The sequence below is a fragment of the Papio anubis genome, chromosome 6 (assembly GCF_008728515.1).
Source record: "Papio anubis isolate 15944 chromosome 6, Panubis1.0, whole genome shotgun sequence".
NCBI classification, from domain to species: Eukaryota; Metazoa; Chordata; class Mammalia; order Primates; family Cercopithecidae; genus Papio; species Papio anubis.
In genome coordinates this window covers 81,067,867-81,091,898 of record NC_044981.1, presented here as the reverse complement: position 1 = coordinate 81,091,898, position 24,032 = coordinate 81,067,867, and the positions used below count along the sequence as shown (strand labels likewise).

The 24,032-nt window shown below is 37.8% G+C and overlaps 2 pseudogenes; one reads left to right on the top strand and one right to left on the bottom strand.

Moving 5' to 3' along the window:
- Positions 1-1,283: 1,283 nt before the first annotated feature.
- LOC116275219 lies at positions 1,284-1,460 on the top strand (annotated as a pseudogene).
- Positions 1,461-3,305: 1,845 nt separating this feature from the next.
- On the bottom strand, positions 3,306-4,100 carry LOC110743016 (annotated as a pseudogene).
- Between the last annotated feature and the right edge of the window lie 19,932 nt (positions 4,101-24,032).

Genomic DNA, 24,032 nt, shown 5'->3' with positions numbered 1-24,032 from the left:
TTGATTTGGTCTGATCTGTTGGAGCAAAGTGCAAGACCTCAGCACAAGCAGTCACCTCTCATACTTTTGCTTAATAATTTCCCCCTTTTGGTTAGGTTCTCACCTAGGTAAGAGTGTGAGCAAAAAGCAAAACTTAGGGAACTTATGTTCAACTTATATTTTTCCAGTGGAAGTGAACCTGAATTCCATCAATATTCAATACCTTTAACCAAGGCAATCTAATTAACTTAGTTGGCTTTGTCTAATGCCATTGTATTTCTAGTATCTTATTTAACTGTTTTACAACTTGTCCAGTAAAGTAAGTACCTTTATCACTGGAGATTTTTCCAGGAATGCCCCATGAGAGAAATACACATTCTAATAACCTTTCAGTTACTATAATGGCATCAGCTTTCCTTCATGGGAAAGCTTCTACACAACCAGAAAACATGCACTGAAAATGGCAATTGAATGAAATCCCTCTATGAAATGTTCAAATGGCTCATCAGGTAGCAGAAATGTACCTGATGTATTGGCTGTTGTATTAGTTCATTCTCACACTGCTATAAAGAACTACGTGAGACTGGGTAATTTATGAAGAAAATAGGTTTAATGGAGTCACAATTCCACAGGCTGTACAGGAGCATGGCTGGGGAGGCCTCAGGAAACTTACAATCATGGTGTAAGGCTGAAGGAGAAGCAAACACATCTTCACATGGTGGCAGGACAGAGAGAGTGAAGGAGGAAGTGCTACATACCTTTAAACCACCAGATCTTGTGAGAACTCACTCACTAACACAAAAACAGTAAAGTAGAAATCCACCCCCATGATCCAATCACCTCCCACCAGTCCCTCCCCCAATATTGGAAATTACAATTCAACATGAGCTTTGGGTGGGGACACAGAGCCAATCTGTATCAAGTGTCTTCTCGGAATTATAGGTTTAACAAGCCAAATACTGGTCATAAACCATGTTAACAGTTTTAGAACAGTCACAACACCAGTATTTTTTCACAATTTGGATCATTTTACCTCTTTCATTATAAGTCATGGAGTGCAAAGCTTTTAACAATGGGAGTTTTAATGACTCAGGAAGGAAAACTATCTGTCCACATTTACCATTGGATTTATATCCTCTTAAATGTCAATTTTGGATGGTTTGTGTGCAGCCAGGCACAGGAGGCTCCGCTGTCGGGAGCAATCAGACCTTCCAGCTCCTTGGACTTGACTTTCCAGCCGCCTCTCATGTACTTGTCTGGTGGGGGTTTGTGTTGATCAGGAGTGAATTCACAGTTGGTCTACCATGAACTGGAAGGTTCTCGAACACGTGCACCTGCTGCTGTACATCTTGGCAGCGAAAACATTAATTATGTGCCTAGCACTTGCTGGAGTGAAAATATAACAAAGAAAAAGGTTGGAAGCAAAACAACAAAAACTGGAAGCTGAAAGGAAGAAGTAATCAGAGAAAAAAGATAACTGAATATTCCGCAATGTAAATGTCAGCTTGAGAAGACTCCGGCTGAGAAGAAAGAGAAGACAAACTTAATTATTGAATAATGTGTCAGAGGATAAACTCCCAATCTAGACGTTTCACTTAAAATACTGTGAATTTATATGTGCTTTTAAAAGAACCAGTATTGGCCGGGCATGGTGGCTCACACCTGTAATCCCAACACTTTGGGAGGCTGAGGAGGGCAGATCGCTTGAGGTCGGGAGTTTGAGACCAGCCTGGCCAACATGGTGAAACCCCGTCTCTACTAAAAATAGAAAAATTAGCCGGGTGGAGTGGTGCGCATCTGTAATCCCAGCTACTCGAGAGACTGAGGCAGAAGAATCGCTTGAACCCAGGAGTCAGAGGTTGCAGTGAGCTGAGATTGTGCTATAATACTCCAGCCTGGGTGACAAGAGCAAAACTCCATCTCAAAAAAAAAAAAAAAAAAAAATAGAATTACAGGTCACTGTGAGATAATAGGCACTCATTTAACCAGAGTGATAATGAAAAGACTTTAAAAGGCAAACACTCTGTAACACTCTATAATCCCAGCGCCTTGGCAGGCTGAGGTGGGAGAATCCTTTGAGGCCAGTTCAAGACCAGCCTAAGCAATATGGCAACATGCTGTCTCTAAAAAAAAAAAGAAAAAAAAAAAAGAAAAATTAGCCATGCATAGTGGCATACCCCTATAGTCCTAAATACTTGGGAGGCAGAAGAATTGCTTGTGCCTAGGAGTTCAAGGCTACACTTAACTATGATCATACCACTGTGTTCTAGCCTGGGCAATAGAGCAAGACCTTACCACTAAAAACAAACCACCACCACCGCAACAAAAAACCCCAGGGCAACATGGCAAAATCTCATCTCTACAAAAAAATTAAAAATTTGCCAGGCATGGTGGCACACACCTGTAGTCTTAGCTAGTTGGGAGGCTGAGGTGAGAAGATCACCTGAGACCAGGAGGTTGAGGCTGCTAGTGAGCCATGATCATGCTACTGCAATCCAGCCTGGGTGACAGAGCAAGACTCTGTCTCAAAAAGAAAAGAAAAAGGCAAACACAGAGTTACACATTTCTTTTTAAAAATGCCTACTTGTAGAAAAACGTGAGCTCTTTAATAGAGAGGACTCAATTGTCTTAGTAATCAAAGGCTTAATAAAGGCAACATAAAACACAGGGAACTACAATGATAAAACACATTCTTTTTCCCTAGACCAATTATCTGAAAGGTAAAGAAAAACCTTTCATTATTTGCCATTAACAGCAGCTCAACACTCCAAGAAAAATCTTGTTTTAACAGAGAGAACCAAATTCTAGTTTTCTATCAATGTATACCTTTGAAATTAATGTTCAATTTTAGAAAAACTTAGAAAACTTCTCTTCTAACTTTAGCCAATGTGATCACACGGAAAATTTGTTTTATAAGATTAATCTTCCACAAGCCTTCTACAGTCTTCTTTCTTTCTGGTTTTGGAACAGCCAGTCATTCCACTTTGGGACAAAAATTACCTTTTTTTCCCTTTACCAAAAACACATCTTACTTTCATCACCTAAGGAATTATTTTAATTGTCATATGTTAATTAGAAATTTTTCAACCTAGCTAACTTTTTGCAGCTTTTTTTTTTTTTTTTTTTTTTAAATCTCACTCTGTTGCCCAGGTGGGAGTACAGTGGCATGATCTTGGCTCACTACAACCTCCACCTCCCAGGTTCAAGTGATTCTCCTGCCTCAGCCACCCGAGTAGCTAGGATGACAGGTGTTGGCCACCATGTCCAGCTAATTTTCATATTTTTAGTAGAGATGGGGTTTCACCATGTTGGTCAGGCTGGTCCTGAACTCCTGACCTCAAGTGATCCACCTACCTTGACCTCCCAAAGTGCTGGGGTTACAGACATGAGCCACTGCATCCAGCCTTGGTTTTCTTTTTCTTATCCATACCACTATCATCCTCTTCGTCTGAAGCCACATCTTCAATCTTGGGATTTTCTTCATCATCTTTTTCTTTTTCTTTCTCACCTTTCTCTTCCTCAGCCTCATCATCAGTGATTTACTTCTCTTACTCCTTTTCCAAATAAAAGGTAATAGAACAGCCTATGAACTTCAAGTGCTTCTTTACTATTTATTTGACCCACCTCTCTTATAAGTACTCTGTCTGGTCTTCTTTAAGGCAGAGGATTACTTTGGTACCACTACCAATGAGCTCAACATGGTCAGCATATACATTAAAGGAATCCCCGGCAGAAGACTCCCAGGCATACTGTTCATCATCATTATGCTTTATGATCACAACTACTTTATCAGTCACCAGATAGGCAGAATAAAAGTAAACACCAAACTATTTGCCTAATCATGAAGATGTCTGCACTAGCCTGAAGAACCTCCATAAATGCTTCAGACAGAACTTGTCAATAGTTCCCAAATTATTTGTGAGATAAGCCTTGGTCATGCCAATGCCTCATCATTGGTGATTTCCTTCTCTTGTTCAAAGTCAGGCTGTTTTCATGAGGGTTGGGGGGATGTCCCTGTTCAGCTGTTTACCACTGTCCAACTTTCAAAGGAAAATCTTCTTACAGGAATAGATGGTATTCTGCTCTGGGAAGTTTTCTGTTTTTCTGCATAGGAGTACCATAACTTTACCAATGTACAGCTATTAAGGCCACAGTTCTAAATAAATGAAACACATTATAAATTTCACAAAACTACAGTGAGGTCTTGTCAAGATAGCAGAGACCAGTAGGTTCTTTGAGAAACAATTCCGTAGGTATGGGAAGACTCAGCACCACCACAGATTTTTTGGATAAACTTAAGTAAGTCATTTGCTTTTTCCATGCCTCTTTTCCCATTTTTAATGGGAAAAAAAAAACTATGCATTTTTCACTGTACAATATGAATTGTCCCCGTCAGTCTGCTTTTCCCCTTTAAACGCTTAAGCCTTCACAATCATCTTTGGAGAAAGGCATGGAACACAGACCGTCCTGTCATTCCATGTTCTTTTTCCTGGGCATTGTTCTTAATTAATCTTGGCAAAATAAACTTCTAAAATTCACTGAGACTTGGCTTAGATACTTCTTAGTTTACAAACTCGTGACCACAAAGGGACTATGAGTAGAGTTACCCTGACTTTGGACAAATCTCATATCAGTACTTGGTACCAGCCTGAGCTATCTTTACTGTTCAAATCAATAGGACAATTTGCTGAAGTCCAGGAGCATCTCCTCCAGAGAATCCCTGATCTCCCAAAATTTGGTTGAGGTCTAAGATTCATTTTGCCATACAATTCCTTTTCTGGAGTTTTACTCACTTCCAACAAGGCAAGTGAGTTCTCTTGCTTCCATGAAGAGTGAAAGCAGGCAACTCTTCTTTGGAGTTTCAGCTCACTTCTAACAGGGAAGACAAGTTTTAGTTTTTTCTTGCTTCCAGGATGGTACCCATTCCTAGGTAAGTAGCTTAATTGGAGTTTGTCTTGGGAATGCAACTTAATGACTAAAATTTACGATTAACAAACAGCTTGTCTTAATTTCTTCTTACCATTAGAAAGCTCAACAATTGTATAAATTGTGCAATTGTTTTGCTTAACTATTTTATTTTTTTGTTCCTGTTTTTGTTCTTGTTTTTGTTGTTTTGATCTTTTTCCCATTGGGTTGGATTAACTATACCTGACTTGGTCAAATCTGAAGGAAAGTTCCAAATTATGGGGAACAAGGCCTCAATTGTAGAGATATGGTTTCACTATGCTGCCTAGTCTGACTCAAACTCCTAGGCTCAAGCAATCCACACACTTCAGCCTCTCAAAGTGCTGGGATTCTAGACAATTCCCAAAGAAGATATACAAATAGCCAACAAGCATGTGGAAAAATGCTCAACATCACTATCAGGGATATGCAAATCAAAACCACAATGCAATACCATCTTACTCCTGCAAGAATGCCCATAATCAAAAAAATAATAGATGTTGTCATGGATGTGGTGAAAAGGGAACATTTTCACACTGCTGGTCAGAATGGAAACTAGTACAACCACTATGGAAAACAGTATGGAGATTCCTTAAAGAACTAAAAGTAGATCTATTATTTATTTCAGCAATTCCACTATTGAGTATCTACCCAGAGGAAAAGAAGTCACTATATAAAAAAGACACTTGCACACGCGTGTTTATAGCAGCACAATTCACAATGGCAAAAATATGAAACCAATTCAAATGCCGATCAAGCAATGAGTCTGTAAAGAATGTGGAGATATATATATACACACACACACACACACACGCACACCCCCATACACCATGGAATACTACTCAGCCATAAAAAAGAATGAAATAATGGCATTCACAGCAACCTGGATGGAGTTGGAGGCCATTATTCTAAATGAAGTCATTCAGGAAAGGAAAATCAAACATCATATGTTCTCACAAGTGGAAGCTAAACTATGAGGATTCAAAGGCATAAGAATGACACAGTGGACTTTGGAGACTCAGGAGAAAGGGTGCGAGGGGGGTGAGGAATAAAAGACTATACATTAAGTACAGTGTACACTGCTCAGGTGATGGGTGCACCAAAATCTCAAAAATCGCCACTAAAGAACTTATCCATGTAACCAAAAACCACCCATATCCCCAAAACTATTGAAATTTTAAAAAAAGAAAAAGAGAAAAAGCTTAATGGTTAAAAGCTTAATTAAAAGTTGATATCCAAGATGTATACACATATATACACACATATGTGACACATATATACATGTATACATGTATTTACAAATATATGTATATATACACATATGCATTTATAAATATATATTTATAATTATAATTATATAATTTATATATTTATATTTTATATATTATATAATTTTATATATAATTTATATAATTATATAATTTATATATATAAATTGTATATGTATATATAAATTGTATATGTATATATACATGTATATATAAAATTATATAATATATAAATTAAATGTATATAATTTATATAATTATATATTTATAATTATAAATTTATAAATGCATATGTATGTTACACATATGCATTTGTAAATTTATAATTATAAATATATTTATATAAATTATATATTTATAATTATAAATTTATAAATGCATATTTGTATATATACATATACATATATTTATATCTATATTTGTATACACATATACATTTACATATGTATACATATATTTATAAATGTATACATATATACTTATATGCATATACATATATAAATGTATAAATATATAGTTATATATTTATAAATGCATATATTTATAAATAGAATCTTTTTTTTCCTGATAAAGTTTTTTTTTCTTCTTAAGTCAATTGAATTGTTTTCTCCATTTACTTATGCCTGTCTCTTTCCTTTTGCCATTCTCTGCTACATGAGGGACCTAAAGTTTCTAACAGCCTAGGATTCCTTAAAAAAAACAAGAGATGGTAACAGATTCCTTTTTGAAAAGAAACCTCTGTTTTTCCTTATAGAACTCCAAGAGTATAAACAGACAAGTTGCTCTCAGATCTTAAACTTCTTGCTTTTGTATTGTTACCTGATTTCTTTTTTATTTTTATTTTATTATTTTATTTTTTTATTATTATTATTTTTTTGCAACGGAGCTTCGCTTTATCACCCAGGCTGGAGTGCAATGGAGTGATCTCAGCTCACTGCAACTTCTGCCTCCCAGGTTCAAGTGATTCTCCTGCTTCAGACTCCCAAGTAGCTGGAATTACAGGCGTGCACCACCACACCTGGCTAATTTTTGTATTTTTAGTAGAGATGGGGTTTCACCATGTTAGTCAGGTTGATCTCGAGACTCCTGAACTCAGGTGATCCACCTGCCTTGGCCTCCCAAAGTACTGGGATCACAGATGTGAGCCACCACACCAGGCCCTGATTTCTTTTTTGAATGAAATAATTATTACAACAGGAGCTACTGTTGAGTGTTTAAGGGTGGGGTTTAGACAGTTAAAAAAGTCTTTGTAACAAAGTTCACTATAAAATCATTATGTGACCTAATTCCATGTTATCGCTATCCTTTTGGATAATCAGGACTCAGTGTTAGCTCTGCTGAGAGCTCAGAGATGCATCTAAAGGATAGAGGCTAAAGGCAAAATTTAAAACTACCCATCTAAATACACTTGGTCTCCTTATGCAATCCTATAGTAGAGTTCTATAATTCTATGATTGACTTGGCATCCATTTTTAATCTCCACTGGCACACCAGAATCTTTCTCTCTATCTCTTTCTCTCTGTCTCTGTATCTTGAGATGTAAATTTTGCTGTGATGTTCACAAAGGACTTATTCATTTAGTATACAAACTTAGGGCTATCTAGATGACAATTGCCTAGGGTAATGAAAGAGGTTATCAAGAAATTGGAAATCTAAAATAGGAAAAAAGGAAGTCTTATAAGTCTGTAAGATTACTTCTATCTGCATGTCTAAGGTGTATATGAATTTATGTGTCACATATATATATAATGTTTCACTACCAAAAATATATAAAAGAGTTCTGATTAATTGGCATAGAAAAAACTTAAATAAACTCTGTATCAGAAAAATAGAAACTTTGAGCCCAAATCCTTTTTCAAGTTCATGTGACTTAAGTAAATTCTTAATAAATAAGCTGGTTTGGGCCAGGAGTGGTGGCTAATGCCTGCAATACCAGCACTTTGGGAGGCTGAAGTGGGCAGGTCACCTCAGATCAGGAGTTTGAGACCAGCCTGGCCAACATGGTGAAACCCTGTCTCTACTAAAAATACAAAAACTAGCCAGGCCTGGTGGCATGTGCCTGTAGTTCCAGCTACTCAGGAGGCTGAGGCAGGAGAATCACTTGAACCCAGGAGGTGGAAGTTGCAGTGAACCAAGATCGTGCCACTGCACTCCAGACTGGGTGGGAGAGGGAGACTCTGTCTCAATAAACAAATAAATAAGCTGGTTTGAAATTATTGGTAAAATAAAATTAGAAATGGCTTCAGAATAGTCCACATATGTTATTGTTCAGATTTATTGGTCAAGAAGTCTAATATTTATCTCTGCTAGACATTATAGGTGTCAGAATTTAGCATGAGGGTTATAAAGCTTGCAGCTCAAGAGAAAATTATCTTTGTGTATTTTTTATAAATAAGAAATTTAATATTGTTGATTTAATAGAAACAGCTAAATCCTGAGTTACTGACAAAAAAAAATTCACTTAATCTTAAAGTTCTTATTTAAGAAAAAACCTGATATTCACCAGCTATTAAAATGGTTAATAGGGAAATAACTTCAAATGATGACTATCACAATTTTCATAAGTAATCTAGGTAAACTATTTTTTAATTAATTAGATAAATGTAATGGAATAAATTCTTGTAAATAAACTTGCCATAAAAATTGGAATCTAAAGTCATATTGAATTAAATAACTGACAGTCATTAAATATCTGCATTATTTTAAATTTTTTAAATTACATTATAGGAAAATATGTTTTTTCAAAAAAAGTGTCCTTATTTAAAGGAAAATTCTTTTTGTCTAATTCAAAAGTTATTTAAAGCTTATTTATGAAAATGGGCAAAAGAAACTAGTAAATAAGAGTGATGTAAAGAAAGTTATAAATATAAAGAGACTTTTTCATAAGAAAAGTTAAAACGAAAATAATTTTATATGAAAAAGAATATTGTAAATTTTTGCCCTAAAATAAAATGACTGGTTATTTAGAAAAGAGGGATGTTTAGGATAAAACAGGCAAGTCCAAGCACGTTGTAAATGGTTTGTGTAAGTTGTAATAAAGTTTTAAAAAGAGAACTTGTGATTTTAAAAACTGGATCAAGTTGCCTATAATTAAAAGGAAATTATTTATAATGTTTATATAAATTTATGTAAATAAATTTATATGAATTATTTGCAATAGTACTAGAGATTGAACTTGGATATTTAAAATACACTAAGAATTGGTTAGAACAATAAAATTTTCTTAAGGTATTAATTTACTCTTAATAAAATTAGAAGAGATTTTAATTTTGTACTTGTTTTTCTTTTTTGAGGCAGGGTTTCACTCAGTCACCCAGGCTGTAGTTCAGTGGCACGATCTCAGCTCACAACAGCCTTGACCCCCCGGGCTTATGTGATTCTCTCACCTCAGCCTCCTGAGTAGCTGGGACTACAGGTATGTGCCACCACACTCAGCTAATTTTTTGTATTTTTAGTAGAGAGGGCATTTGCCATGTTGCCCAGGCTAGTCTTGAACTCCCGGACTCAAGTGATCCAGCCAACTTAGCCTCCCAAAGTGCTGGGATTGCAGGCATGAGCAACTGTGCCTGGCCTTAATTTTGTTTTTAACCCAAAAGTTCAACTTTTATTGTGTCTCACTGTTTTCAGCTTTCTGTCCCCTTTGAGAAGGCCTGAAGTAATACCTCTTTCTTTCAACTTCATCAGCTGTTGTAACTTTTTTCCTCAGGTTCTAACTGCTGTTGTTGCCTGATGCTAAAAATGTTTTATATTAAAAGTCTAAAGAAAATGTTTTCTTCCAATATAACATTCTGTGCTTTAGTTTTCAACTTTTCTATAAAGCTAAAAAATTTCACTTATGACCCAGAATACATTCTTCCTATGTCTAACTGATTCAAATATTATTTTCATTAGTTTTGACTTCCAAGTTATCTAAATGGACTCCTCATAGGGAAAATCAATCGTATTTCAGAAGGACTTTTTTGCCTTTTGGTAACTGACCTAACAAACAGATTTTATGTTTTATCAAAATAATTCCTGTGTAACTGTGATTATGTTTTGCTTTGTTTATGAAAATTGAAATTAAAAATTTTTAAAGTAAGGTTAATTACATATATGTAACTTTTAAAGTCCTTGTGGTGATAAGTTACAGGGCTTTGATTCTTGGATCTAAGAAAGACAAGTTCTGCTGAATCTTAAACATTGACAGTAGTTAAAGCCTCATCTTCTGACCCAGGAGAAGTTGACAGTCAAAATAAACTGTGTTCATGAGACACGGGGACAGAAATTAAAACTATTCAGCCCCTCTAGGCCCAGGGACTATCAGGGAAGAGATGGACACAGGAGATTGTAAGGGCCAAATTTGAGAGATAAATTAGTTCAGAGTCTATCTATAAATTAAGTATTAATTTCAAAGGCACACTGATGCAAGACCAGTATCTGGGCTCCTGTGTCAGGTTAAAAAGGGTTTCTTGGAATATCAACCCATTTTTAAAATTATAAAAGGTTATAAAATGGTTTATAGCTGGGCACAGTGGCTCACATCTGTAATCCCAGCACTTTGGGAAGGTAGCCAAGGTGGGAGGATCACTTGAGCCCAGGAGTTCAAGACCAGCCTGGGCAATATGACAAAACCCCATCTCTACAAAAAGAATACCAAAAAATTTATCTGGGTGTGGTGGCACATGCCTGTAGTCCCAGCTACTCAGGAGGCTGAGGCAGGAGGATCACTTTAGCCTGGGAGGACAAGGCTGCAGTGAGCCATGATCATGCCACTGTACTCCAACCTGGGCAACAGAGACTCTATCTCAAAATAAAATTTAAAAAAAAAAACAAACCTAAAATTAAAAATTAAAAAATTAAAGGTTTATTAAAATTAAATCCTGGGGCCGGGCACAGTGGCTCACCCCTGTAATCCCAGCACTTTGGGAGGCCAAGGCAGATGGATCACCTGAGGTCAGGAGTTTGAGACCAGCCTGGCCAACATGGTGAAACCCCGTCTCTACTAAAAATAAAAAAATTAGCTGGGCGTGGTGGCAGGCACCTGTAATCCCAACTACTCGGGAGGCTGAGGGAGAAGAATTGCTTGAACCCGGGAGGCGGAGGTTGCAGTGAGCCGAGATTACACCACTGCACTACAGCCTGGGGGACAAGAGCAAGACTTCATTTAAAAAAAAAAAAATTAAATCCTATGATCAAGATGCTCACAATTTTATAGATTTGTTTATCAGATTTGAGAGGCAGATTTAATTGGCCTCATGCTGTCTTAATTAGGGCTTATTATTGGGGAAATTAAGTCTCCTCTCTGAAGAATAAAGGTTTTTGCCATTGTTAAATCTTTGAGGTTTCATTTTGGCTAACTAAATGATAACTTGAAATATCATTATAGTGATGTGGATTCTATTTTTTAATATTGAGTGTTTTAAACCTTTGACATTTGACAAACTTTGCAAAATCAAATTCAAAATAAGGTTTTTTTTACCTGATTAACCCTTTTAGATATTAGGTCCTCCAACATCCAAAAGAGACATATTTGACTGTGCAATATATTAAAATCATGTAAGAAGCATTGCCAAATATAAAATAACATTTAGCTTTCTTTGAGTTATATTCATTTAAATACTTTATTAGTATGTGTTACAAAATTATATAAAATTTGTATAATTCTGATATGTCTCAGTATATATTATCAGTAATAATTATAATTGTTATGTTAAATTGTTGTATGCCACAGAGATGACCAGATTTCCTTGTCAATTGTGTCTTTAACTGTGGCTGTCCTAAAACTTTTGTCATTCACAGACAATTGTTGTCTTATTTCAATCCATTTCAAAAAGCAGTTTATAATCAGCCATGGGATTCTGATAGGTACTCTTAAATGCAGATCTCTGGTACTTTGAAAATTGTGCCACTAAAATAGAAAAGGAAAAAACAAAAACAATTTCCAGGACTCTCATAGAAAGTTAATATATTCATAACAAGTGCTGGCCCAATATTGGGGAAAAAAGAACAGCATGGACTAAATTAACAAAAGACCAAGAGACTATTTTTATAATTTTTTTCTTTTTTTTTTTTTTTTTTTTTTTTGAGACGGAGTCTCGCTCTGCCGCCCAGGCTCAAGTGCAGTGGCCGGATCTCAGCTCACTGCAAGCTCCGCCTCCCGGGTTCACGCCATTCTCCTGCCTCAGCCTCCCAAGTAGCTGGGACTACAGGCGCCCGCCATCTCGCCCGGCTAGTTTTTTGTATTTTTTAGTAGAGACGGGGTTTCACCGTGTTCGCCAGGATGGTCTTGATCTCCTGACCTCGTGATCCACCCGTCTCGGCCTCCCAAAGTGCTGGGATTACAGGCTTGAGCCACCGCGCCCGGCCAATTTTTTTCTTAAAATGTTGCTGATCCTTTCTTTTTTGTTTTCTAAAGTCAAGAAAACTTTTTACTTTTGAGATATTTATAGCTTTTAGCAATTGGGTAAAGTATACTCTTGTGAGAAGAATCTGGATCATATTTCTTTCTCTCTATCTGATTTCTTTAGAATTCAGAAGCCATTTGTGATTATTCTTAACTTATGGCAATATAGTTATTTGCATAAGTGCAATAAGAATCTGTGTTTTCCGCAACAGATCACAATTGGAGACTAATTATTTTGCCAAGGCTTTGACTGCAATGGCATGTTTTCAAATATAAACAGATGGCTTTAAGGAATCAAAGTTGATTTATAGAGGCAATAAAAGACCCTTGGGAAAACTGGCCTCATACTTTGTCTACACAGTCCCTATATAGGGTTCCTGGCCTGTAGTAAGTAAAGAATGTCACTTTCTGACAGGCCCAAGCACCCCAAGATATCTTGGGACCTTGAGAGAAGAGGAATTTACCCAACTCATACAGGTATTTTCGGGCACAAGTAAATCTGTGGCTCAGCTCAAAGCTTTAAAAAATCTAATTTGAGATTTCTGTAAAGTTCCATCAAAGCCAATTTAAAAAGAGCCTATGTGACAAATAAGTGTTCTTGCTACGCTTTATGCAAATAATCATGCCAAGTATAATAAGACTAAAACTTACACTGCAACAAATCGGTTCTACTGTAATTTTGTCTCAAAATAGGGATTGGAGAGAGAAAAATCATGATTCAAACTATAGTATGACTTATTAGATTCTAGCCTTGAGTAATTTTTTTGATTTTTATTATTATCTAGAATTCAGACCAAATTCTAAAGTTTTTCCTGGCTCTGAGGCTCCAAAATAATGTGTTTGGTTTTTTTTTTTCTATTTTCTTTTATTTTTTTCCTATGTTTTCCCTGATCTCAAATTACTAAAAATTAAGCTACACTTTTCTTAAAGCCTTGTGAACTGAAGCTGGACAATTTAAACTTCAGAAGAAAATAACAGCAACCTATTTTTATACATAAACCACTTTTATGCCTGCCTATTGATGTATGAACTTCTGAATAATATGGTCTGTATCAGTTTTCCAAGATTGTTCTTCCTTTTTTTTTGTTTGTTTATAGTTGTCTTTCTCTATTCCTGTCCCTATTTTTTCTTCATAAGACATGAGGCTTCCCAACCTGCTAAAAATGAGCTTTCCTAACAATGTGGGACCTATTTGTCTGGGAATAAACTGTCCTAGCCACAAGAGATCAGATAAAACCCAAGACCAGAGACTCATTTTCTTCTAAAATACTGCCTCTGAAAGATTTCTAAAAAGAAGAGGAAGAAAAAATGTAAAAGGAAAATAAAAATTTGGAATTCCAATTTTCTATGCCAAAAGGAAAAAAATGATCTGAAAGCTGAGTTATTGAAGAAGTTGCCTTTCCTTTCATTCTTAAGCAGATATCTACAGACAAAAGGTTTAAAAATTTTCCACAGATAGCTATTCTATGTTCACTTTATCTTAGGTAAAGTGCCTGAACATGAGATGAAAACTTGACTATTCCCCTACCTGCTCCTTTTCTCTTGCAACAGGTAGATTCAGTAATGTGATCACACCTTCCATTTTTACCCAAAAATCTGCTTTACCCCTTTAAATACCGAAGCCCTCAAAATCATCTTTGGAGAAAGGCACAGGCCACAGACTGTTTCTCTCATTTCATGTTTTTTCTCCCAGTCATTGTCCTTATCCTTGGCAAAATAAATGTCTGAATTGATTGAGACCTTTCTCAGATACTTTTTGGGTTACATTGTAAAAGTGTTAATCTTTTTAAAAATTTTCCTGAAATACCTGGGTAAAATGAAGTGATATTAAAATCAATTGTTTAGTTGTAACTTCCCAATGTATATTGTGTCAACAGGTAGATTATTACAGTCTTCTCTTTCCTTCCACACATTTATAAACATCAAGCCACAGCCCTTTTCATGGAGCTGGAAAATTTTAGTGAGACACAGTTTACCATTGTACCTCCAGCTCTGTTCACTCTTCTTTCTGGACTTTACCCCATCTGGCTATGCTCTTCCTTTTCTTCCAGATGTTCATTTTAGCTTTCATCTCATCACTTATTTTATACTGCACATGTTATTCCTTGCTTTTCAAAATCAGCTGCCACTGAAAAGAATTGCTCCAAACCTGGCCTGAGACAGAACTTTTTACTTGATGTAATTGACAACTTGTTTCTGGGAAGACATGACAATTCCTGATAAACTAATTAAGCAATATTCAGATAAAGTTTAATGAAATTAAGACTTATTCTAGGAAAGTCAGGTTAGGTAAGAGTGGATATGAATACAAACAGGAAGTTATTGGTGAAGAGCAGTTCTATGATGACATAAAGCAGAAGCCAAAATACAGTGGGTTGAGAAATTCAAAATAGTAAGGAATTGCAGACCATGAAGGCAGGTGTCTGTTTCAAGAATCTTGGTTGGGAAAGGCAGGAGAAAGGGAAGGTGATAGCCATTTTATAAGGATGATGAACATTTGATCATGTTTATATGTAGAAGGAATGGAGAGTTGTAACTATCTGTTAGATAAAAGCTTTTGCCTCTCATTACATGTAAGATGGCATGTTCTGATTTGGTTTCACTTCTTTAGGTAAGAAATATAAATTTAAGAATGGAGAAAAGCTTATTTTCATTACCTAATATTAGAGAGTATAGTATAGAGCAAGATCTCCTATATTCATTTATCCAGTAAACTATGGATCTTGATAAAAATTAAGATTTCAGGACTTTGTGCCAGAACCACTAACCCAGAATGTCTAAGAGGCCTAGAAATCTGCATAACATGTACTTTATGAGCAAACAAAGTTGGAAAAAAATGTTGCACTGATGAAAAGCACAGGCTCTGTAATCAGAAAAATCTTGGTTGCAAGTCTTCTTCATCACTATATGACCTTGTATAAATTATTCTATCTCCTCAGTGGCTGTTGAATGAACAAGATGATATAATACAAGTAAAGTGTTGTTAAATAAAATTTATCTCATTGGTTTGGACTAAGTTCCTACACAACACCCAACAAACCAAACCAAAATGGAGTTACTTATGCTGAAGTTTCATGCCACCAAGCTACTAAGAGTTTTACATGACATTCCAAGACGTCGAGAGAGAGATAATAGCCAAATACCCAGCAGAGCTGTTTTAGCCAGCATGATAAGGAACTCCCCTTTGCTTTAACCTTTACAAGAAAAGTAACTTTGAAATGATCAATCACTTTTTGTTTTCTGTTTCTGCTTTCTTCAGTTTATTTCTACCTATAAAACCAGCCTCTTCTCCTCAGCTCGTCGGAACTCTCATCCTATTTTACAGAATAAAATATTGCCCAATTGTAGAATTACAGATAAAAACCAATAAAGATATTTGAGTTTGTTGCAGTTTTGTCTTTTGATAGTCCTGGTAGCCATAAAAAGGGACCTTAAGAAGATAGTTGGCAACTCACAAGACCCCTTGAGAGATGCAGGAAAGACACTGTTGACCCCTTTTGAGGTCCCCTGTCTTCCTCACGGAGTCCTTAAGGCTGTAAGTTCCTGTCAGGTTGGACTCTGCTCGTTTTGGATTCAGCTCCCTGATATTATTGGCTTTTGAATCCAGGGTTAGTTTGTCCTGTAAGAGAGCATTTGACCTTGGGGTAACAAGTATTAGTTTGTGCTCTAAGAGGGAACTTGACTTTTGGGCTTGTAGTGGCCAATGAGATACTGGCAATAGCTACAGTGTTTTTTGGTTTGTTGTTGCTGTTGTTGTTGCTGCTGCTGCTATTGTTGTTGTTGTTGTTGTTGTTGTTTGAGAAAGGGTCTTACTCTGTCACTCAGGTTGGAGTGCAGAGGTGCAATCTGGGCTCATTGCAACCTCTGCTTCCCAGACTCAAGGGATTCTCCAGCCTCAGCCTCCCGAGTAGCTGGTACTACAAGGGTGAGAAACCACACTCAGCCAATTTTTGTAATTTTTGTAGAAACAGGGTTTCATTATGTTGCCTAAATTGGTCTCAAACTCCTGGGCTCAAGTCATCTGCCTGCCTCAGCCTCTGAAAGTGCTGTGATTACAGGCTTGCACCACCTCACCCAGTCAAGAGCTACAGTTTTTAAAATGATAGCAGTGGCAGTATGTGGTTATTACTGCAGGGGATGAACTGTGAGCTTTCAGAATCACAGGTATTTGGGTTCTATCCTCTTCATTTCTACTTCTTGGGCATTTAGGTAAGAAAGGCCTCAGATGTCTGACCAAGTCAGACAGAAACTGTAAAGCCATTGGCTAAGTTGGTCAAGGGGATGTTAGAGCCAAAGCCAAGGCTTCTCCAGTGGGCACTGGTAAGGCAGTAAAGAGCTTCCAGAGTGTTGCCACTGAAAAAAATAATAATAATGTTTCTGTGAAAGGATAAGCTGTTCACAGAATGGGCTAGTTGATATTAACCCCTTAATCTCAAGAAAATGTTGTGTAACAAGGTACACTGTGAAAGCATTATACAACCCAACCCTATGGCATGTCCCTCTTAGGCTTTTATTTCAGCTCTGAAAGATCCAAGATTCAATGCAAAAAAATGAATCATTAATTTCTAAACTAAGTACTCTGTCTATGCCTGCCTTTTACATGCACAAATATTAGCTCCCATAAGCCACATATACTTACAAAAATGGCGAAATCTTACTAGATATAATTTAGAATTATTATGGCCATTAAACAACACTACACAGTAAGACGTACATTTAAAAATGGAGGCTCCTGACTGGGCATGGTAGTTCACACCTCTAATTTCAATGATTTTGGAGGCCAAAGCAAGAGGATCACTTGAGGCCAGGAGTTTAAGACCAGACTGGGCAACATAGCAAGACCCCTTCTCTACAAAAAATTATCTCTACTTGGGAGGCTGAGGCAGAAGTTCAGTTGAGCCCAGGAGTTCAAGGTTACAGTGAGCTGTGATGCCACTGCCCTCCAGCTTGGGTGACAGAGTAAGACCCTATCTCAAAAAAATACAAGAAAATAAAATAAAATGAGGGCTCCTGGATTAGGCCCACCTAGAGATGCCCATTAATGTGCAGAAGCTTCTAAAATATTTCAAAAATGTTCTTATTGTCTCTTTCAAAAGACTACAAAACACAAATGAAAAGCTTAAGTGACTAATTGATAAGAAAAACTGAGGCCAGTCATAGTGGCTCATGCCTGTAATCCCAGAATATTGAGAGGTTGAGATGGGTGGATTACTTGAGTCCAGGAGTTTTAGACCAGCCTCGGCAACATGGCAAAACCCCATCTCTAACAAAAACAACCACACCAAGGTCCAAGAGATCACCTGAGTCACCTTCAACCAAATGCTCCTGCATCCCTACACCCAACTGCCAACCTCAGACCCTAACTACGCCCCTTAACAGCAGGAAGCAGCCAGACAGACCACGGCGCCCTAAATTCTTATAATCAATAAGAGGTTGGACTGTTTGGGTGAAGGAAAAGGGACAAGATGGAGGAAGGTGAACAAGATGGAGCAGTCCTTGTTGCTTCCGGGTTCTTCCTCACCAACTTTCCCGCGCGCGGGAAGATGCAGATCAACCGAGCATGCTCCAGGTGATGTCAATCCGAAGAGATCAAAACTTACCCGGCCACGCCTATGGAGACGCCCCTATCACGCCCTTATCCTGCCCACTGCCCTCCCCCTTCCAGTACCAATGCATAAAAGTCTGCCACTGGCAGGAGCCAGCGTGACTTCTTCGGCCCCCGCATTTGTGGACCGGAGAACATCACCCGAGAGCGCCAGCGCGACTTCCCTGGCCCCCCACACCTGAGGACCAGAGAACCTCGTCCGAGAGTGTATGCATATTTGCAATAAAAGACTGCCACTTTCTTATGTAAAAAAAAAAAAAAAAAAAAAAAAAACAACCACAAAAATACAAAATATAGCCAGGCATGGTGGTGTGCGCCTGTAGTCCCAACTACTCAGGAGACTGGTGGGAGGATTGCTTGAGCCCAGGAGGAGGCTGCAGTGAGCCAAGATCAAGTCACCACACTCCACTCCAGCCTGGGAGATAGAGTGAGACCCTGTCTCAGAAGAAAAAAAAAAAAAAAAAATAGGCTGAGAGCATTGGCTCAACCGCCTGTAATCCCAGCGTTTTGGGAGGCCAAGGCGGGTGGATACTTGAGGTCAGATGTTCGAGACCAGCCTGGCAAACATGGTGGAAGCCCATCTCTACCAAAAATACAAAAATAATTAGCCAGGTATGGTGGCACATGCCTGCAATCCCAACTACTCAGGAGGCTGAGGAAGGAGAATCACTTAAACCTGGGAGGCGGAGGTCACAGTGAGCCGAGAGTGTGCCACTGCACTTTTATCCCATTTACATCCACCTTATTCATTTTTTTCTTCTTTAAACTCTCTGTAGAGACTGTCAAAACTTACCAATGCCACTTATATTGCAAGTCTTCATGGAGGGGTATTGGGGAAAGTTTTTATTTTTTATTTTTTATTTTTTTATTACACTTTAAGTTCTAGAGTACATGGGCACAAGGTGGTTTGTTACATAGGTATACATGTGTCATGCTGGTTTACTGCACCCCTCAACTCATCACTTACATTAGGTATTTCTCCAATGCCATCCCTCCCCCAGCCCACCACTCTCTGACAGGCCCCAGTGTGTGATGTTCCCTATCCTGTGTCCAAGTTATCTCATTGTTCAATTCCAACCTATGAGTGAGAACATGCAGTGTTTGGTTTTCTGTCCTTGTGATAGTCTGCTCAGAATGATGGTTTCCAGCTTCATCCATGTCCCTGCAAAGGACATGAACTCATCCTTTTATATGGCTGCATAGTATTTCATGGTGTATAGGTGCCACATTTTCTGATCCAGTCTATCATTGATGGACATTTGGGTTGGATCCAAGTCTTTGCAATTGTGAATAGTGCTGCAATAAACATATGTGTGCATGTGTCTTTATAGTAGCATGATTTACAATCCTTTGGGTATATACCCAGCAATGGGAACACTGGGTCAAATGGTATTTCTAGTTCTAGATCCTTGAGGAATTGCCACACTGTCTTCCACAATGGTTGAACTAATTTACACTCCCACCAACAGTGTAAAAGTGTTTCTATTTCTTCACATCCTCTCCAGCACCTGTTGTTTCCTGACTTTTTAATGATCATCATTCTAACTGGCGTGAGACGGTATTTCATTGTGGTTTTGATTTGCATTTTTCTAATGATGAGTGATGATGAGCATTTTTTTATGTGTCTGCTGGCTGCATAAATGTCTTCTTTTTAGAAGTGTCTGTTCATATTCTTTGCCCACTTTTTGAGGGGGTTGTTTGTTTTTTCTTGTAAATTTATTTGAGTTCTTTGTAGATTCTGGATATTAGCCCTTTGTCAGATGGATAGATCGGAAAAGTTTTCTCCTATTCTGTAGGTTGCCTGCTCACTCTCATGATAATTTCTTTTGCTGTGCAGAAGCTCTTTAGTTTAATTATATCCCATTTGTCAATTTTGGCTTTTGTTGCCATTGCTTTTCGTGTTTTAGTCATGAAGTGCTTGCCCATGCCTATGTCCTCAATGGTATTGCCTAGGTTTTCTTCTAGGGTTTTTATGGTTTTAGGTCTAACATTTAAGTCTTTAATCCATCTTGAATTAATTTTTGTATAAGGTGTAAGGAAGGGATCCAGTTTCAGCTTTCTACATCTTGTTAGCCAGTTTTCCCAGCACTACTTATTAAATAGGGAATCCTTTCCCCATTTCTTGTTTTTGTCAGGTTTGTCAAAGACCAGATGGTTGTAGATGTGTGGTGTTATTTCTGAGGCTTCTGTTCTGTTCCATTGGTCTATGTATCTGTTTTGGTACCAGTACCATGCTGTTTTGGTTACTGTAGTCTTGTGGTATAGTTTGAAGTCAGGTAGCATGATGACTCCAGCTTTGTTCTTTTGGCTTAGGATTGTCTTGGCAATGTGGGCTCTTTTTTGCTTCCATATGAACTTTAAAGTAGTTTTTTCCAATTCTGTGAAGAAAGTCATGTGTAGCTTCATGGGGATAGCATTGAATCTATAAATTACCTTGGGCAGTACGGCCATTTTCACGATATTGATTCTTCCTGTCCATGAGCATGGAATGTTCTTCCATTTGTTTGTGTCCTCTTTTATTTCGTTGAGCAGTGGTTTGTAGGTTTCCTTGAAGAGGTCCTTCACATCCCTTGTAAGTTAGATTCCTAGATATTTTCTTCTATTTGTAGCAATTGTGAATGGGAGTTCACTCATGATTTGGCTCTCTGTTTGTCTGTTATTGGTGTATAGGAATGCTTGTGATTTTTGCACACTGATTTTGTATCCTGAGACTTTGCTGACATTGCTTATCAGCTTAAGGAGATTTTGGGATGAGATGATGGGGTTTTCTAAACATACAATCATGTCATCTGCAAACAGGGACAATTTGACTTCCTCTTTTCCTGATTGAATATCCTTTATTTCTTTCTTGCCTGATTGCCCTGGCCAGAAGTTCCAACACTATGTCGAATAGTAGTGGTGAGAGAGGCCATCCCTATCTTGTGCCAGTTTTCAAAGGCAATGCTTCCAGTTTTTGCCCATTCAATATGATATTGGCTGTGGGTTTGTCATAAATAGCCCTTATTATTTTGAGTTACATTCCATCAATACCTAGTTTATTGACAGTTTTTAGCATGAAGGGCTGTTGAATTTTGTCAAAGGCCTTTTCTGCATCTATTGAGATAATCATGTGGTTTTTCTCGTTGGTTCTGTTTACCTGATGGATTACATTTATTGATTTGTATATGTTGAACCAGCCTTGCATCCCAGGGATGAAGCCGAATTGATTGCAGTGGATAAGCTTTCTGATGTGCTGCTGGATAGGGCTTGCTGGTATTTTATTGAGGATTTTCACATCAATGTTCATCAGGGATATTTGTCGAAAATTCCCTTTTTTTGCTGTGTCTCTGCCGGGCCTTGGTATGATGGTGGTCTCACAAAATGAGTTACGGAGGATTCCCCCTTTTTCTATTGATGGGTTAGTTTCACAAGGAATGGTATCATCTCCTCTTTGTACCTCTGGTAGAATTCGGCTGTGAATCCGTCTGGTCCTGGACTTTTTTTGGTTGGTAGGCTATTAATTGCTGCCTCAATTTCAGAGCCTGTTATTTGTCTATTCAGAGATTCAACTTCGTCCTCGTTTAGTCTTGAAAGGGTGTTTATGTGTCCAGGAATGTATCCATTTCTTCTAGATTTTCTAGTTTATTTGAATAGAGGTGTTTATAGTATTCTCTGATGGTAGTTTGTATTTCTGTGGGATCAATAGTGATAACCCCTTTATCATTTTTTATTGCAACTATTTGATTCTTCTCTTCTCTTCTTTATTAGTCTTGCTAGTGGTCTATCAATTTTGTTGATCTTTTCAAAAAACCAGCTCCTGGATTCATTTATTTTTTGAAGGGTTTTTTGTGTCTGTATCTCCTTCAGTTCTACTCTGACCTTAGTTATTTCCTTCCTTCTGCTATCTTTTGAATTTGTTTGCTCTTGCTTCTCTAGTTCTTTTAATTGTGATATTAGGGTGTCAATTTTAGATCTTTCCTGCTTTCTCTTGTGGACATTTAGTGCTATAAATTTCCCTCTACACATTGCTTTAAATGTGTCCCAGAAGGCCGGGCGCGGTGGCTCAAGCCTGTAATCCCAGCACTTTGGGAGGCCGAGACGGGCGGATCACGAGGTCAGGAGATCAAGACCATCCTGGCTAACACGGTGAAACCCCGTCTCTACTAAAAAACACAAAAATCTAGCCGGGCGAGGTGGCGGGCGCCTGTAGTCCCAGCTACTCGGGAGGCTGAGGCAGGAGAATGGCGTGAACCCGGGAGGCGGAGCTTGCAGTGAGCTGAGATCCGGCCACTGCACTCCAGCCTGGGCCACAGAGCGAGACTCCGCCTCAAAAAAAAAAAAAAAAAAAAAATGTGTTCCAGAGAGTCCGGTAGGTTGTGCCTTTGTTCTCATTGGTTTCAAAGAATATCTTTATTTCTGCCTTAATTTTCTTATTTACCCAGCAGTCATTCAGAAGCAGGTTGTTCAGTTTGCATGTAGCCGTGCGATTTTGAGTGAGTTTCTTAATTCTGAGCTCAATTTGATTGCATTGTGGTATGAGAGACAGTTCTGAATTCTGTTCTTTTACATTTGCTGAGGAGTCCTTTACTTCCACTTATGTGGTCAATTTTAGAATAAGTGCAGTGTGGTGCTGAGAAGAATGTGTATTCTATTGATTTGGGGTGGAGAGTTCTGTAGATGTCTATTAGGTCTGCTTGGCACAGAGCTAAGTTCAAGTCCTGGATATCCTTGCTAACCTTCTGTCTCATTGATCTGTCTAATCTTGACATCGGGGTGTTAAAATCTCCCATTATTATTGTGTGGGAGTCTAAGTCTCTTTGTATGTCTCTAATGACTTGCTTTATGAATCTGGGTTCTCCTGTATTGGGTGCACATATTTTTTTTGGATAGTTAGCTCTTCTTGTTGAATTGTTCCCTTTATCATTATGTAATGCCCTCTTTATCTCTTTTGATCTTTGTTGGTGTAAAGTCTGTTTCATCAGAGACTAGGATGGCAACCCTTGCTTTTTTGTGCTTTCCATTTGCTTGGTAGATTTTCCTCATCCCTTTATTTTGAACCCATGTTTGTCTCTGCACATAAGATGGGTCTCCTGAATACAGCACACTGATGGGTCTTGACTCTTTATCCAATTTGACAGTCTGTGCCTTTTAATTGGGGCATTTACCCCATTTACATTTAAGGTTAATATTGTTATATGTGAATTTGAGCATGTCATTATGATGTTAGCTGTTTATTTTGCCTATTAATTGATGCGGTTTCTTCATAGCATCTATGGTCTTTACCATTTGGCATGTTTTTGCAGTGGCTGGTACCAGTTGTTCCTTTGTATGTTTAGTGCTTCCTTCGGGAGCTCATGTAAGGCAGGCCTGTTGGTGACAAAAATCTCTCAGCATTTGCTTGTCTGTAAATAATTTTATTTCTCCTTCCCTTATGAAGCTTAGTTTGACTGCATATGAAATTCTGGGTTGAAAATTCTTTTCTTTAAAAATGTTGAATACTGGCCCCCACTCTCTTCTGGCTTGTAGGGTTTCTGCCGAGAGATTCGTTGTTAGTCTGATGGGCTTCTGTTTCTGGGTAACTCGACCTTTCTCTCTGGCTGCCCTTAACATTTTTTCCTTTGTTTCAACCTTGGTGAATCTGACAATTATGTGTCTTGTAGTTGCTCTTTTCGAGGGGTATCTTTGTGGTCTTCTGCGTATTTCCTGATTTTGAATGTTGGCCTGCCTTGCTAGGTTGGGGAAGTTCTGGATAATATCCTGAAGAGTGTTTTCCAACTTGGTTCCATTCTCCCCATCACTTTTAGATACACCAATGAAACATAGATTTGGTTTTTTCACATAGTCCCATATTTCTTGGAGGCTTTGTTCATTTCTT